Genomic DNA, 16,954 nt, shown 5'->3' with positions numbered 1-16,954 from the left:
GTCAATTGTGTCACATGGGTTACAATTGTCTTTTTACAAATGTTGATGTATCTGTCTTTAGAAGGAGTGATGGTTCATTAGCTTTTAAGGGTGTATTAGATGACAAACTGTACTTAGTTGATTTTTCGAAAGAGGAGGCCGATCTAGATGCATGCTTAATAGCTAAGACTAGTATGGGCTGGTTGTGGCATCGCCGTCTAGCACATGTTGGGATGAAGAACCTTCATAAACTTCTAAAGGGAGAACATGTGTTAGGACTAACCAAGGTTTGTTTCGAGAAAGATAGACCTTGTGTAGCTTGTCAGGCAGGGAAACAAGTGGGAAGCACTCATCACAGCAAGAATGTGATGACAACATCAAGACCACTGGAGCTTCTTCACATGGACCTCTTCGGACCCATTGCCTACCTTAGCATCGGGGGAAGTAAGTATGGTCTTGTAATTGTTGATGATTTTTCCTGCTTCACTTGGGTGTTCTTTTTGCAGGATAAATCAGAAACCCAAGGGACCCTAAAGCGCTTTCTAAGGAGGGCTCAAAACGAATTTGAGCTCAAGGTGAAAAAGATAAGAAGCGACAACGGGTCCGAGTTCAAGAATCTGCAAGTGGAGGAGTATCTTGAGGAAGAAGGCATCAAGCACGAGTTCTCCGGTCCCTACACACCACAGCAAAACGGTGTGGTAGAGAGGAAGAACGGGATGCTTATCGACATTGCGAGAACGATGCTTGGAGAATTCAAGACGTCCGAGCAGTTTTGGTCGGAAGCTGTGAACACATCTTGCCACGTCATAAACCGGCTCTACCTACATCGCCTTCTCAAGAAGACCTTGTATGAACTACTTACTGGTAACAAACCCAACGTTTCTTACTTTCGTGTATTTGGGAGCAAATGTTACATTCTGGTGAAGAAAGGTAGACATTCTAAATTTGCTCCTAAGGCAGTAGAAGGGTTTTTACTAGGGTATGACTCAAATACAAAGGCGTATAGAGTCTTCAACAAATCATCGGGTTTGGTTAAAGTCTCTAGCAACGTTGTATTTGATGAGACTAATGGCTCTCCAAGAGAGCAAGTTGATCTTGATGACATAGATGAAGATGATGTTCCGATGGCCGCAATGCGCACGATGGCGATAGGTGATGTGCGACCACAAGAACAACAAGAGCAAGATCAGCCATCTTCCTCCACAATGGTGCATCCTCCAACTCAAGACGGTGAACAGGTACCTCAAGAAGAGGGACAAGATCAAGGGGGAGCACAGGAAGGGCAAGTGATGGAGGAAGAAGCACCACGGGTCCCTCCAACTCAAGTCCGAGCGAGGATCCAAAGAAATCACCCCGTCGATCAGATTTTGGGTGACATAAGCAAGGGAGTAACAACTCGCTCACGTTTAGCTAATTTTTGTGAGCATTACTCGTTTGTCTCTTTTATTGAGCCTTTAAAGGTAGAAGAGGCCTTGCAGGATCCGGACTGGGTGTTGGCCATGCAGGAAGAGCTCAAAAACTTCAAGAGGAATGAAGTTTGGAGCCTGGTGCCACGTCCAAAGCAAAATGTTGTGGGAACCAAGTGGGTGTTCCGCAACAAGCAAGACGAGCACTAGGTGGTGACAAGCAACAAGGCTCGACTTGTGGCAAAAGGTTATGCCCAAGTCGCAGGTTTGGATTTCGAGGAGACTTTTGCTCCTATGGCTAGGCTAGAGTCTATTCGAATTTTATTAGCCTATGCTGCTCACCACTCTTTTAGGTTGTTTCAAATGGACGTAAAGAGCGCTTTCCTCAATGGGCCAATCAAGGAGGAGGTATACATGGAACAACCCCCTGGCTTTGAGGATGATAGGTACCCCGACCATGTGTTCAAGCTCTCTAAGGCGCTCTATGGCCTTAAGCAAGCCCCAAGAGCATGGTATGAATGCCTTAGAGATTTCTTAATTGCTAATGCTTTCAAGGTTGGGAAAGCCGATCCCACTCTTTTTACTAAGACTTGTGATGGTGATCTTTTTGTGTGCCAAATTTATGTCGATGACATAATATTTGGTTCTACTAATCAAAAGTCTTGTGAGGAGTTTAGCAGGGTGATGACACAAAAGTTCGAGATGTCGATGATGGGCGAGTTGACCTACTTCCTTGGGTTCCAAGTGAAGCAACTCAAGGACGGCACCTTCCTCTCCCAAACGAAGTACACTCAAGATCTTCTCAAGAGGTTTGGGATGAAGGACGCCAAGTCCGCGAAGACACCGATGGGAACCGATAGACATGTCGACCTCAACAAAGGAGGTAAGTCTATTGATCAAAAGGCATACTGGTCTATGATAGGGTCATTACTTTATTTATGTGCTAGTAGACCGGACATTATGCTAAGTGTATGCATGTGTGCTAGATATCAATCCGACCCTAGGGAATGTCACCGTGTGGCCGTTAAGCGAATTCTTAGATATTTAGTTGTCACGCCTTGCTTCGGGATCTGGTATCCTAAGGGGTCTACCTTTGACTTAATTAGTATCCTAAGAGTACATCAGGGACATGCCAATTTCTAGGAAGGTCCCTGGTGTCCTGGAGTTCCAAGAAACAGACATTCGTTGCCCTATCCACCGCTGAGGCCGAGTATGTTGCCGCAGGACAGTGTTGCGCGCAACTACTTTGGATGAGGCAAACCCTCTAGGACTTTGGCTACAATCTGAGCAAAGTCCCACTCCTATGTGACAATGAGAGTGCAATCCGCTTGGCGGATAATCCTGTTGAACACAGCCGCACTAAGCACATAGACATCCGGCATCACTTCTTGAGGGATCACCAGCAAAAGGGAGATATCGATATTTTTCATATTAGCACCGAGAACCAGCTAGCCGATATCTTCACCAAGCCGTTGGATGAGAAAACTTTTTGCAGGTTGCGTAGTGAGCTAAATGTCTTAGATTCGCGTAACTTGGATTGATCTATAGCATACATGTGCTTTATGCCTTTGATCATGTTACTTTGAAGCATTTACATTACTCGTCGTATATTTGTGGTGCTCAAGTTGTACATGACCTCCCCGGACCTCACAAGTCCATATGCAAATGGTGCACATATTTAGGGGGAGATGTGCTACAACTTGACCCTTTGAGACTAACCTTTGTGTTTGAGTATACTTGATGTAGTCTCAAAAGTGCATTGAAAGGGAAAGGTGAACTTGGACAATGCAAAGACTTCCACTGCACTCCGGTATTAGTGTACTCACCTCCAAGTTCATACTTATGCTCTCATTGCCTTTTTGCTCTTAATTGACATTTTTGGTGAGGCAATGGGGTTAAAGGGCCAAGACTGATCCTGTTTTGGTGCTTAATGCCAAAGGGGGAGAAATTAAGGCCAAAGCAAATGGATCAGCTACCACTTGTAAATTTTGAAAACCACTTTTGAATTTTGAAAACAATAGAGTTAGAACTTTTGATTTGTCCAAAATACTCTTATTGCAAAATTTGGTCTCTTGTGGGGGAGAATTTTTCATTATGGGAAAAAGGGGAGGTTTTGGTACTTGATCAATCTTTCCATTGGAATATCTCTTGATTTGCCCAAACAAATGTGTTTGACTTAGAGATAGGAAAAAGGATTTGATTTACAAAAACAAACCAAGTGGTGGCAAAGAATGATCCAAATATGTCAAATCTTGTGCAAAAACAATTTGGTCCTCAATTGCATTGATGTTGCACTTCTTTTGGTTGCTTTTGGATGTGTTGGCATAAATCACCAAAAAGGGGGAGATTGAAAGGGAAATGTGCCCTTGGGCAATTTCAATAATGTTTTGGTGATTAAGTGCCCAACACGGTTAATTAAGTTCTCATGTGCCAAGTAAAGTGAGAAGTGCAAATCAAAGAAAAAGGTATGTTTCTAGACTTAGTACATTGTTTTGAGTACTAATGTGTTTTGTCTAAGTGCTAGAAACAGTCAGAAAAGAATTTGAAAAAGAGTTGGCTATGTGCAGCAAACTCCAGCTTGGCTTGGCACACCGGACTGTCCGGTGGTGCACCGGACAGTGTCCGGTGCGCCAGGCTGGTCTGCGTGAACTCGCCGCTCTCGGGACTCGACGGCGGTGTATGGCTAAAAATCACTGGACCGTCCGGTGGTGCACCGGACTGTCCGGTGAGTCATCCGCGGCGAACTCGTCGCCCTCGGGAAAAGCAAAGGGGCGACGTGGCTATAATTCACCGGACTGTCCGGTGGTGCACCGGACTGTCCGGTGAGCCAACGGTCGCCTGCGCCAATGGTTGGCCGAGCAATCTTCGTGTGACACGTGGTCGTGCCAACGGTCGGTTGGACACACCGGACTATCCGGTTTGCACCGGACAGTGTCCGGTGCGCCAACTGACCCCATGGACCAACGGTCGGATGCGCCTGTTTTGGAAGGCGATCGCGCACCGGACAACTACAGTGACTATCCGGTGGTGCACTGGACTGTCCGGTGCACCACCCGACAGAAGGCAAGTTTTGCCTTCCAAGTTGGCATCCAACGGCTCCTAGCTGCCTTGGGGCTATAAAAGGGACCCCTAGGCGCATGGAGGAGTAACCTAAGCATTCACTAAGCATTCTAGGACTCCCGCACTCCGCCTCCATGCAATTGATCGACTGTGTTAGTGATTTGAGCTCCGTTTGAGTCGTGAACTCACTGTGCTACGTTTCGAGCTCAAATCTTGGCTTGTGTGCGTGTGTGTGCTACGGATTTGTGTCTTGTGTGTGTTGCTCTTCCCAACCTTACTTCGTGCTTTCTTTGTGATCTCTATTGTAAGGGCGAGAGACTCCAATTTGTGGAGATTCCTCGCAAACGGGAACAATACTCTAAAGGAAAAATCGTGGTATTCAAGTTGATCATCGGATCACTTGAAAGGGGTTGAGTGCAACCCTCGTCCATTGGGACGCCACAACGTGGAAGTAGGCAAGTGCTACTTGGCCGAACCACTGGATAAAATCGCGTGTCTTGTGTTGCTTTCTCCGTGATTGTTGTGTTCACAAGAACTCGCTTCAAGCTACTTAGCCGTACTAACACTTATAACTAAGTTTTGTGGCTATTAGTGTTTTATTTTTACAGGATCACCTATTCACCCCCCCTCTAGGAGCTCTCAGTAGGGCCGTCAATGGGGTTCGGGCACAGTACTTGCTCTGCCGAGGCTGGTTGCCGAGGTTCTTGATTTGGTTTTGTTAGTCACCCTTCCTTTGGGGAGAGGTACTGTGTTTATCAAACCAGAGAAACCTAACGGGCGGCTATGACCTCTGGGAAATCTTTGTAAAGGCTACGTAGTGATACCCTGCCATGCCACCTAGGTAGTGGTCAATGGATATTGGCTCTTTCCGGGCAGAATGGGAATCACGGCTTGTGGGTAAAGTGTGCGACCTCTGCAGAGTGTTAGAAACCGGTATATCAGTCGTGCTCACGGTTAAGAGCGGCCTCGGGATCCTCTTTGATTAGAAGAATTTTAGTTACTTTTATGATGATGATTAATGATGATGGTATAATTATGATCTCTGGTATTTCCTCTTGGAGGGAGTACATTTGGGTAATAACTGGGTTTATTACTAAAATTTGGCTCTACTAATAGTAATAAATACTTGACCAACTAAAAGCAACTGCTTAACCTTAACTCCACATACAGCTAGTCCACTTTAGCCAAACGGGACATTTGTTGAGTACGTTGATGTGTACTCACCCTTACTTTACAAACCACCCCACCAAGGTTGTCCCTGCTGTACTCAGTGCTCAGGAGGAGATGCTGGCAACATGGAGGATTATGAGGAGTTTCAGAACTACGATGAGTTCTAGTTTATCTTAGTGGCAAACCCCTAGCCAGCTGCCTGTGAAGGCCTTATCTTCTACGTTTCGTATTTCCGCACTTTGATGTTAATTACTATGTTATAGACTCAGTGGATGTCTTGGACATCTTGTTGTAATAATTTACCTTTCCTCTATTTACTTTGAGCAATGTGTGATGATGTCCAATTATGTAATCTTTGTGTACGTGAGTTTCTGATCCTAGCGCGTACGTGGTTCGCATTCGGTTTGTCTTCCAAAACCGGGTGTGATAGTATCAGGGTGAGAGAGGTAGAGAGCTATCCTCGTTGGAGAAGTCCTTCCCTGAGTACTCCGTCGCCGAAGGACTCGAAGGAGGGAGTTGACGGACGCTTCCTCTTCTTGTCTTTCCCACAAGCCATTAGGGTTTTCTGTTAGGAAGGAGTTTTCAAGGAAATGTGGACAAGAGCAACTAGTGGGGGGAAACTCCAAAGGCTTCCTGATTTATTAAGGAGAAAGGATGCCCCTTCGTATCCTATCCATACGAAATGTCGTTAGAGTAATCAAGGAGTCGTTTCAATTTCCAAGGAACAACACATTTTTTCGAACACAACATCAGAGGTCAGTAATGCGCATCATGATGCCATGTCAACTTAGGACACTATTTTTTGAAGAGGATGGAAAACGCACCCACTGGGCACACCCATTGGGTGTACCAGATTTTTTGAAAAAAGATCTTGCAAATAAAGGGAAGAAATTATTGTTCCAAACTGACTTCAGCATGTCATTCATTAATCAAAAAAAGCTTGGGTTGACTACACTTTAGTCATTCAGTCTTCAGTCGGACGAACTTGGGCTAGTTGCACTTCAGTCAGATAAGCTTGGGTTGGCTACACTTTAGTCAGTCAACCTTCAGATGGGCAAGCTTGGGCTGATCACACTTCAGTTCGTTAGCCTTCAGTTAGATAAGCTTTGGTTGGCTACACTTGAATTGATTAAATTTTAGTCGAGGAGCCCTGCTGCTCAGATTTCAGTTAGGTGAACCCATCGGACCTTAGCTAGGTGGACTTCATTTTGCCGCACTTCAGTCGAGCAGGCTTCGATCGAACATTTGAATCCATGAAGAAGGAGTAATTAATCTAGTATAAGACAAGTTGAAAGATCCACTTGAGGATAATTTTTATTGGAACCTTCGATTTGGTTGTTGCTCAAGTCAACTTGAAGCTCGGGGGCTACACCCATCGGCTGCACCTAGGGTGCACCCAATGGATCAAGGCATTAGAAGAAAATTATATCCAAGCAAGGCAATCAATTGACTTGGTGAGATACGTCATCATGAATGGAACTCATCCTTGGAGTCTCAAGCCAATTATTCTCAAAATTGTCTTGACCTCAAGGGCTTGTGGGGGGATAAATAACCCCCAGGTTGCCATGACCCAGTTATGGTTTGTGGGCCGTTATAAAGGTCTCAATGGGCCGGACATGCAGCCTTATAAATTGGTCAGCCGAGCGCGACTAGAACAAAAGAGGGAGGCAGTTACATGGGCACGAAGGCGCATGAATCAAACCCCGCTCATGCCAGAGGGTGCCATGTGCTTCTTGAAGACTCGTTGACTCCCAGGTAAGTCAGAGCTCGTGAGGATGGACTGATAACAATCATGGGGGTTGTGTGTAAACTCCATTCGGTCGGGATAAGGTAGAGCCACAGAGGTGGTACCCCTAAGAAAATTGAGGCCTCCGAGTAGGTATAGTCATCTTCAACCTCCAGACCACTCTGTAATCGAAATCACCGAGCAATATAGTTTCGCAAGCGCACAGGGTGTAGGGTGTTACATGCTCAAGTAGCCAAAATGTGTATAATTCTCTGTGTTCCATCATGCCCTGCACGAACCATCGAGCTACAATCGACTTCGCCAACCACCAAAAAGCACTATGTGGTACACCACATAGTGCATCATCCGTACCAAACTCCGGCAAATAGACCCCAAGACTTCCCCAGTTTTTTCTAAGTCATAGAAGTACCCAAGGGAAGAGCCAAGTGAAGCCATGGAAGTTATGCCAAGATTGGACTTTGGTCTAGCTACTGTATGTGCACTAGACCAGGTCTAGTGGTGGACCGGACCAAAGTCCCAAAGAGTGTGTTGTCAGATACAAAGGCTTTGGCACACAAGGGTGGGTCCAGTGGTGCACCAGACCGAGTTCCTAGAGAGGTTGTTTTTGGGACTCGATCAATTGGTGCATCGGACCAGAGTCTAGTGTGCATTAGACTTGTTACATTGAGAGGTTGTTGGAGAGACTTTGGAAGGTGGTGCACTGGACCTCCAATGGTCAGAAGGGTTTAGCAACGCTCGAACGTGGCACTGACGTGGCATGGTCCGGTGGTGCACCGGACCGGTCCGATGAGATCTGATAGGGTAGCTTTTTTAGAGCAGTCACTAACAAGACATGTAGAGCTAGAGGTCTAGTATGCACCAAACCTGCTTTAGTAAGAGGTCTGGTGCATCCAGAAAGTGCAGAATTTGGGCAATGGCTTGTTTGGCTTTGGGTGCTATAAATACACCCTTCACGACCTCAACATATACAATCAAGTGTTCAGAAGTGCATATACATATCGTAGCTAGTGGAGAACCCTCTCTAGTCCCTCTCTTTTCTAGATTAAGTGATTAGTGTGTAATCAAGTGATAGAGAGTGGTGTAAGAGCTAGAGTTGTTTTGCTTAGAGCAAGAGAGTTGTGCAAAGATCTAAGGGAGCTAGAGCAAGAGCTTAGAAGATCTAAACTACCTTGAGCAAATTGTGCGGGCTTTGGGCATTCACTTTTGGCATCCACCAGATAGCTTCTAAGTTGTGGAGAGCCTTAGGTTTGTTGTAAAGCAAACAAAGAAGATAGTGGAAGTCTCGGTTTTATCACAAGTGGTGATAAACTTGAGCAAGGATGAGCGAGTTGAAAAAGACTCCAATCGGTTAGCCACCTCCAACGTGGAGTAGGGAAGCATTTGAGGCTTCGTTGAACCACAGGATAAATCACGTGTCTTGTACCTTGGTTTATTTACATACTTGCACTTATTACTACATACTTTGGTTAAGTGTTTGTAAAGTAAAGGCACTTATCGGACTTGACATTATCCTGTTGTTAAAGTTTTATAATTGCCTATTACCGGCCTCCACGCCAACGCTGTCGCCGATAGGGACCAGGCGCTCCGCATGTTCCTCAAGTCCCACACGGCATTGTCGTTGTTCTGCCCAAGAAGCCCATCTCGCGCCCCCAGACCTCAAGAGCACTGGCTCCTCATGGAGGTGAAGAACATTGTGGCGTGTGTCGGCATGGACTTGTGGGAGCGTCACAAGCGCATGGACCGCTAGGGGGCACAGATGGAGGGCGTCGGCTTCACATGCTTCCTGCTTAGCTACTACGCGCTGCTATAGGCACGACGTGCACGCGCTGGAGCTCGTCTGTCGATGAAGCCGTGCACAGAGGAGGCAGAGTGGGTCACGTTCTGGAGCACATAGAAGTCGTCCGGCGTAAGAGAATCGAGAAAAGAGATACATAGGCTCATATGTGGGTCCATATGGCAGTGTTAGGCTACATAGTAAAATCACAATTATCTGGAGACCCGAACATAGATTATATCCTTAAGAGACACACTTTAAAAGTTTATGGACCAGTATAATACAATTGTTGGCGCCGATCTATGCGCCAATCACTGGAACGAACCACCTGGCGGTGTTATCTACAGATGGGCGAACGGTATGTGGCACAGGGCTAGACTGTCCGCAACCTAGGCACAGGAGGGGATCCTCCTCTGCACGCTTCCAGACTATCCGCGCCTGGGGCCAGACGGTCCGCGGTGGCGCAGAGGGTCTTCTTCTTTGGGAAGAATCCTAGAACTCGCCCCGGGAGAGATCCCGTCGAGGGGAAGAGTTCCAAGGTGTTGCTCTAGGTCGGTAGGCCGCTCGGTGCTTCTCTAATTGGCGTAGGGTCAAAGAGAGATTGTTGTGGAAGACTAAAGTAGATCTAAACCTAAGACTAGATCACTCCTACTCCTAGGAATTGGAAGAACAATGCAAATAAGGTAAAATTGATAAGTAGATTTGATTGGATCGATTGTGGGGGTTCAGTCAGTCATATCCCTTCATCTATATAAAGGGTGGAGGTCTAGACTCATTACAAGTTGGTTCTTGAGTTAATCACACAGGTTTTGCTAACAAATCCCGCTAGAAATACAGAATCCTAACTGACAGTCTAGACCACGGACCGTCCAGCCCGTGGGGCGGACTTCCGGCTACCCAAACTAGTGCTCAACATATGCCCCCTGCCTTTTGGTGGAGGTTGACAAACCAAAAGCATATGCACTGCTAGCACCCTTCAAGAAACAGTAGATCTCATAAGTCATCTTGTTCTCGGAGTAAGAACTAAGCCTGATGCAAGTCACCGACTTTTCAATCCAATAGGGTGATCATTCAATAGAGCTCTAATGCACAAAGGCCATTTTGGATTGCATCTCTCTCGTCCATGGCCATCTGACAATGGATCAAAACATATAGAATGGAGAAGCCCCCCAACCTAAATAGGCAAAGAGACTATGCATGTACCATGGGTTCATTATCGTACTATTCCACATTTGAACAGGATAATATATCAACGATGAGTAGGCGGGTGGAAACTATCCAAGCATCACTGCAGATGGATGAATGGGCGATGCTTGTTGCGCCTCCTTTCGGGCCATTTTGTTTGGCCGTTTTGTTTTAGCGAGTGACGGGGGTTTATTTGTTGGCTGATCGCGTAGAACGACCTTCTTGCTCGCGTATTTGGAGAGCAATTGATCAAAAGTAGGGCCGACTTTGACCAGCCGACCATGTGCGTTGCATGTGCTCTGGCCTTGCATCCCCTTCCTCGCTTTGTATGGAGACCGACGCATCTGGCCATGGGCAGACTATCTGGCTGAGTCAGCCGGACCATTCGCACGCATGTGTCGAACAGTTCGTGATGCTTGAGTCAGGGAGCATTGCTCGGCTGCTCAATTGAGCCTGCCCCCCCCCCCCCCCCCCCCCCCCCGTGGCTCCGGACTTGTTAGTTTTTCTATATGAAGTTTTTCGAGCAACCTCTCCTTGTGATATATTCGACGTGTGAGGATCACCAATGATGATGTTTTTGCATTTGCCTTTATCGGCCACTTCCGTCCGAACCAAGACCATTTTGCTTGCTAGCTCTATTATATTGATAGAAAATGGTTGCGTGTCCACTTGCATCTCCTGAATACTCAATCAACCCTCATTAATGGTTGATTGTATCTGTCGACGAAAAACATTGCAATCATTGGTGGCATGGAAAAAGAATTATGCTACTTGCAGTAAGCACGTCTTTTTAATTCATCTAGAGGAGGAATAGTATGCATTGTTTTAATGTTGTCATTTTTTACTAGCTCGTCAAATATTTTATCACATTTGGCAACATTAAAAGTAAATTTAACTTCTTGTCGATTCTTTTTAACCGGCTGCAAAGAAGAACATGCGGAAGGTTTAGCCTGTGTTGACCAAACAAGTTCGACGGTATATACATCTGTGGATTCATCATCCGAATTATCGCGTCCCACTAGATGCATCTTATGGCTAGCCGATTTTGATGCCTCTTTACTTCGGCTTTCACAGGACAAAGCCTACTGGTGCAAGTGCACTAACGAAAACAACTGGGTGCCATCTAATTTCTCTTTTAAGTAAGGTCGCAACCCATTAAAAGCCAATCTTGCTAGCTATTTTTCTGTGATATGGATCTGAAAGCATCGGTTCCTAGTGTCTCGGAACCTTCGGTTATAGTCATTAATCGATTCTTCGGGGCCTTGTCGGACTGAAGCTAAATCAGCTAATTCTAACTCATGTTCTCCTTAGAATAAGCATTCATGAAATTTGTGTTCCAATTCCTCCCAAGAGTTAATAGAGTTAGGTGGCAGGGTTGCGTACCACGCGAATGTGGTACCAGTCAGAGATAGCGAGGATAAACGAACACGATAGGCTTCCCTATCAGCCAATTATCCTAGGTGTGCTAAGAACTGGCTTATATGCTCATGCGTTCTTTTCCCGCCTTCACCAGAAAATTTAGTGAAATCTGGTATCCTAGTCCCTTGCGGGTATGGCACAACGTCAAATCGGTGACTATAAGGTTTCAGATATGACTGCCCTATGCCTGACACACTAACACCGAGTTTGTCTCTGAACAACTCGGATACCTCATCCCTAATTTTTCCACCACATCTAGTGACCATCCATTAAGTTTGTGGGTGGAAATCTTAGGTTGCCTCACATCATTATGTCGACTTTCCTCTCAAGCATGTCCGAGATGTGTGTTAGGTGTCCTAGTAATGCCACCACCTCCTACTCTATATCTCTTGGGCTCTCCGGTGGCCGAAGAATATTCGGCCCTATGTACATGAGGTGGCACGAGATGGTTATAATATGTTGTCGGTGGGGCAGCGTAGTGCATCTGCGATGGGTGTGGGAACTACGCATAATGTGTAGTTCCTGGTTCTGTGTACACATACCCGGACTGTCCGTCGTAAGGAGCCGTACAATCCACGACCAGGCCGAATGGTCTGAGTGCGTATCCGGACTGCGCGGCTGTATATGGCATTGCTTGGGTAGTTCCATACCCGGATAGTCCGGCGTGAGGGGTCAGATGGCCCGCGACCTAGCCAAATTGTATAGGGTTATACCTGGATAGTTCAGCCATGTGCGGTGTGACATGGGTGGTCTGTGCGCGGATTTGTGCAGGTCAGACGGTCCGGCAAAACACACAGGACGGTCCGTGACGTATCCACTGGTTCGGCATAAGGGGTCGGACGATCCGTGGTCGGGCCGAACAATCCGGGGGTTCACCTAGATGGTCCAACCGTGTATGGCACTACCTGAGTGATCTGTGTGCGGGCTTGTGTAGGGTCGGACTGTCCGGCAAAATACGCCAGATGGTCTACGATATATCAAAATTGTTCGAGACAACTCGCAGATAGTTCAATTGTGTCCAGAGCCGGTCGCGTGTCTGACGATGGCGGTTGTGATGGTGACATGAACGTGTGCATAGGCATACCATATGATGGTTGGGCCAAGGGAGACCCATTTGTAGCCGATGTGTTTGACGCGAGTGGTTCCGTATTAGATTCATGCGAGGGAAAACTAGGGGCAGTATGTTTCTCATATGAAAGCACACATTCTTTAATAGATTCATCTATATATTCGTTTAACAGTTCCCTCATTGTTCCATGAAAGCCTTAAAATATGGATCTAGGGTACTTACAATGGGAGCCTAAGGTGGAGGTAGGAGATATGTCCTCCTCGCGTTAAAGGAAAGCCTTAAAAACTTGAGTTGTCGTTGCACCTCCTTCTCTTTGCCGTGTCGTTCGGTGAGTTGTCGCAGCACCTCATCTTCCTCGCGCCTTATGAGGTTATCAAGGGCTGCTCGTCATCAGTCGGGAATGCCTCCATGGTCGGCTTGATGATTTTGGTGGTGGAGACGTCGGTGTGATCTTTAGAACCAGTCATCTAGGGAGCCAATTTCTGGTAGATCTAAACACACTCGTCCCCAGTGGAGTCGCCAAAAACTATGTTGGCGCCGATCTGGACTTTAATCACTGGAACGAACCACCTAACGGTGCTCTCTACGGAAGCACGACTTTCGTAGACGGTCCATGGCACAGGGCTAGACGGTTCATGACCTGGGCGCAGGAGCGGATTATCCTCCACACGCTTCCGGACGGTCCACGCCTGGGGCTAGGTGGTCCATGGTGGCGCACAGGGTCTTCTTCTCCGCGAAGAATCCTAAAACTCGCCCTGGGGGAAAGGTCCCGTCGAGGCAGAGAGTTTCAAGGCGTTGCTCCTGGTCGGCAGACTGCCCCGTGCGTCTCTAATAGACGTAGAGTCGAAGAAAGATTGTTGTGAAAGACTAAACTAGATCTAAACCTAAGACTAGATTACTCCTACTCATATGAATTGGAAGAACGATGCAAATAAGTTAAAATTGATAAATAGATTTGAGTAGATCGATTATGAGAGGTTCAATCGGTCGTACCCCTTTATCTATATAAAGGGTGGAGGTCTGGACCCGTTACAAATCGGTTCTCGAGTTAATCCCGCAGGTTTTGCTAACTGTTGACGCCTTTTTGGAGCGCCAAACACTCAACAAGAACCGTGGCGGTGCTCTCTAGTCAGGCGTGGATGGTCCGCGGCCTGGGGCTGGACGGTCCACGACCTGGCGCAGGGGCTAGGGTTTCCTGCCTGACGGCCGGACGGTCCGCACCCTGGGGCCGGACGGTCCGCACGTGCGCAGGGGCGGTGCAAGATCGCCGGCGGTGCCTGGATCTCGCTCCCGGGAGGGACCCCGTCGGGGAGGAGAGATCCTAGGAGTTGTCTAGGCTCGGGTAGGCCGACCTAGACTCTTCTAATCGACGTAGAGTCGAAGAGAAGCGGAGAATTTGGGGATCGAGAGGCTAAACTAGAACTAGACTAGAACTACTAATTGTACTGGAAATAAATGCGAAATAGAAGTGTTATTGATTCGATTGATGATTACAAATCGGTCGTATACCTCTCTATTTATAGAGGAGGGGGGCTGGACCCTTTACAAACTAATTTTCGAGCTTATCCCGAGATTCTCGCCAACAAACATAGCAAGAAACTCGAAACCCTAATCTGTTCTGCGCTTGCGCGGACCGTCCAGCCCACAGGCGTGGACCGTCCAGCCCACAGGCGTGGACCGTCGGGCCTCAGGGCTGGACCATCCGCCGGTCATTTTGGTTCCAAGCATATGCCCCCTGCCTTTTGGTGGAGCTGAGCGAACCAAAAGCAACTAACTCGATGTGATCACATCAGTTTTCTTAGGCATCTTAACACTTACTAAGATGATATGCAGTGGCCTTAGTCCCGATGGTTGACTCAACGGACGTGACCCCTTTAGCTTTGATCGAACTGCTAGTCCCAATACCGCCGAGCGCCATACTGGTCCTGACCAATTCGTCACCTTGCTTTCCTAATTTTCTAAGTGTTATGGCGTAGCTTCGTAGTCGACCAGATCTTCTCCTTGCAGGTCGTCTTCCTCCATGGGTGTTGGTACGTTGTTGCAGGTGTCATGGTGTATTGCGGATGAGTCGGCCTCAAGGGTCGGACGGTCCGCGCCCTGTATGGTGGTCCGGTCTTTATAGCCGGACTGTCTGCCATACCTGCAAAGAGCTGCACAGTTGTTGTTTTATTTTCTGTCTTTGTGGCCATTTGATTTTTCTCAATGGCCTTTGGTCTCCATCTCTTTTGTGGCGGTGGATACTGGCGGATGTGTGTCATTGAATATTTTTTCCGCCTCCTTCTCTTGATTCTCCTTTGCTCTAAGGCACGGTAATTTTCGCTTTTGCGATCGTGTCAATCCCGATGGGCACCATCGGGGCATGGAGTATTTTGGATCGGCTGTTTTGTTGATAGTTGTACCTTCTTTTTTGTTTGTGTTGGCCGATTCACCAAAAATCATCGGCCCTTCGTTATTTTGTTGTATGACGACATCTGTCGTTCCTATTTTAATAGTATCTCCTTTTTTCGTACTGTTGGAGGTTGTAGTTGTATGCCCCCCTGCTGGATTAGTCATCCTTTGGGGCCGAGTTGTTCGACAATCTTGCTGGGCCTGTGCTCGTGGACCAGATTGAGGGGCTCCCAATCGGTCTTGTACTGGAGATGTCAACCTATTGAATACAGATGTTTGAGGTGCCCCCCAAGCGGGGCACTGTGGCATCCCAAATGGATATGGTGGCATGCCCCACATTTGATTTGGGACAAATGGTGGAGGTATGTATGTGTATGGATATGGCATATGTGGATATGGTGGTGGAGGTGTCCATGCAGGTACGTTAGGTCTTAATTGAACATTATGACCTCCCGTCCTTTTCGATTGGTGTGGTGGTCCAATCGGCCTAACCTGCTGTCGCACCAGGGTGGGTAAGCGAGGTCGCTTTGGTGGCCGGTCGCTGGGGCCAGCCTTCTTTTCCACATATTTAGACAATAATTGATCAAAAGTCGGGGTGGATTTTACCAACTGACCAGTTGCCTTGAACGTGTTAGTTTTCCACGTACCTATTTCTGGTCATCGTGGTTTGAAGGTATGTGGTCGCCGCGGCTCTTCGGCGTTGCCGGACCGTCCGTTGTAACGCTTCGGACCGTCTGTGATGCGTAGTATGGGTTCTCGCGCATATCCCCTTGTCTGCGCTTGCCCCCCAGTGCCGGAGTTTGTGATGGTCACTTTCAGTCTCTCCTCCATCAGGAGTCTTCTCGGCCACCACTTTCCTGCAAGAGATTTTGTTGTTTCCATCGGCCTCCCGTGAGTTGCCGATGATGACTTCTTTGTCTTTGCCCTTATCGGCTGTGTTGGGCCGAATTAGGACCCTTTTGCCCTTGAAGTCGATCATATTCATTGGAAAGGGCTCCATGTCCTCCTGAAATTTCAATCGTCCCTCGTTAATGGCCAATTGGATTTGTCGTCGGAACATATTACAATCATTAGTGGCATGGGAAAATGAGTTGTGCCACTTGCAGTATGCGCGACGCTTTAGTTCGTCGGCAGGTGGAACGGTATAATTGATCTTAATGTTACCATTTTTTAGTAATTCATCAAATATCTTATCACATTTACCGACATTAAATGTAAACTTAACCTCCTCCTGTCGTTTCTTTTGAACTAACTGCAAGGAGGAGCAAGCCGAAGGTTTGGCATGCTCAGGACAAACTATTTCGGGAGTGTAAACTTCCTTTGGTTCATCGTTCGAACTACCTTGATTGTGTTCTACTATATGGACATTATGATGAACCGTTTTGACTAGTTCTTTGCTTCGGCTTTTATAAGCCAAAGCTTTCTGATGTAATTGTGCTAGCGTAAAGAACTGGATGCCTTCTAATTTCTCTTTTAAATAATAGCGCAATCCATCAAAGGCTATCCCCACCAGTTGTTTATCTGTTAAATGAATTTGAAAGCATCGGTTTCTCGTATCCTGGAATCTCCGGATATAATCACTAACCTATTCATCCTTTTCTTGTCGTAGGGCCACTAAGTCTACTAAATCTAGCTCGTAATCACCAGAGAAGAAATGTTCATGAAAATTTTGTTCTAAGTCTCCCCATGACAAAATGGAATTAGGAGGGAGCGTGTCATACCATGTGAATGCAGTCCCTGTTAAAGATAATGAAAAT

Source organism: Zea mays, chromosome 2 (assembly GCF_902167145.1).
Source record: "Zea mays cultivar B73 chromosome 2, Zm-B73-REFERENCE-NAM-5.0, whole genome shotgun sequence".
NCBI classification, from domain to species: domain Eukaryota; kingdom Viridiplantae; phylum Streptophyta; class Magnoliopsida; order Poales; family Poaceae; genus Zea; species Zea mays.
This window is presented reverse-complemented; position numbering follows the sequence as displayed.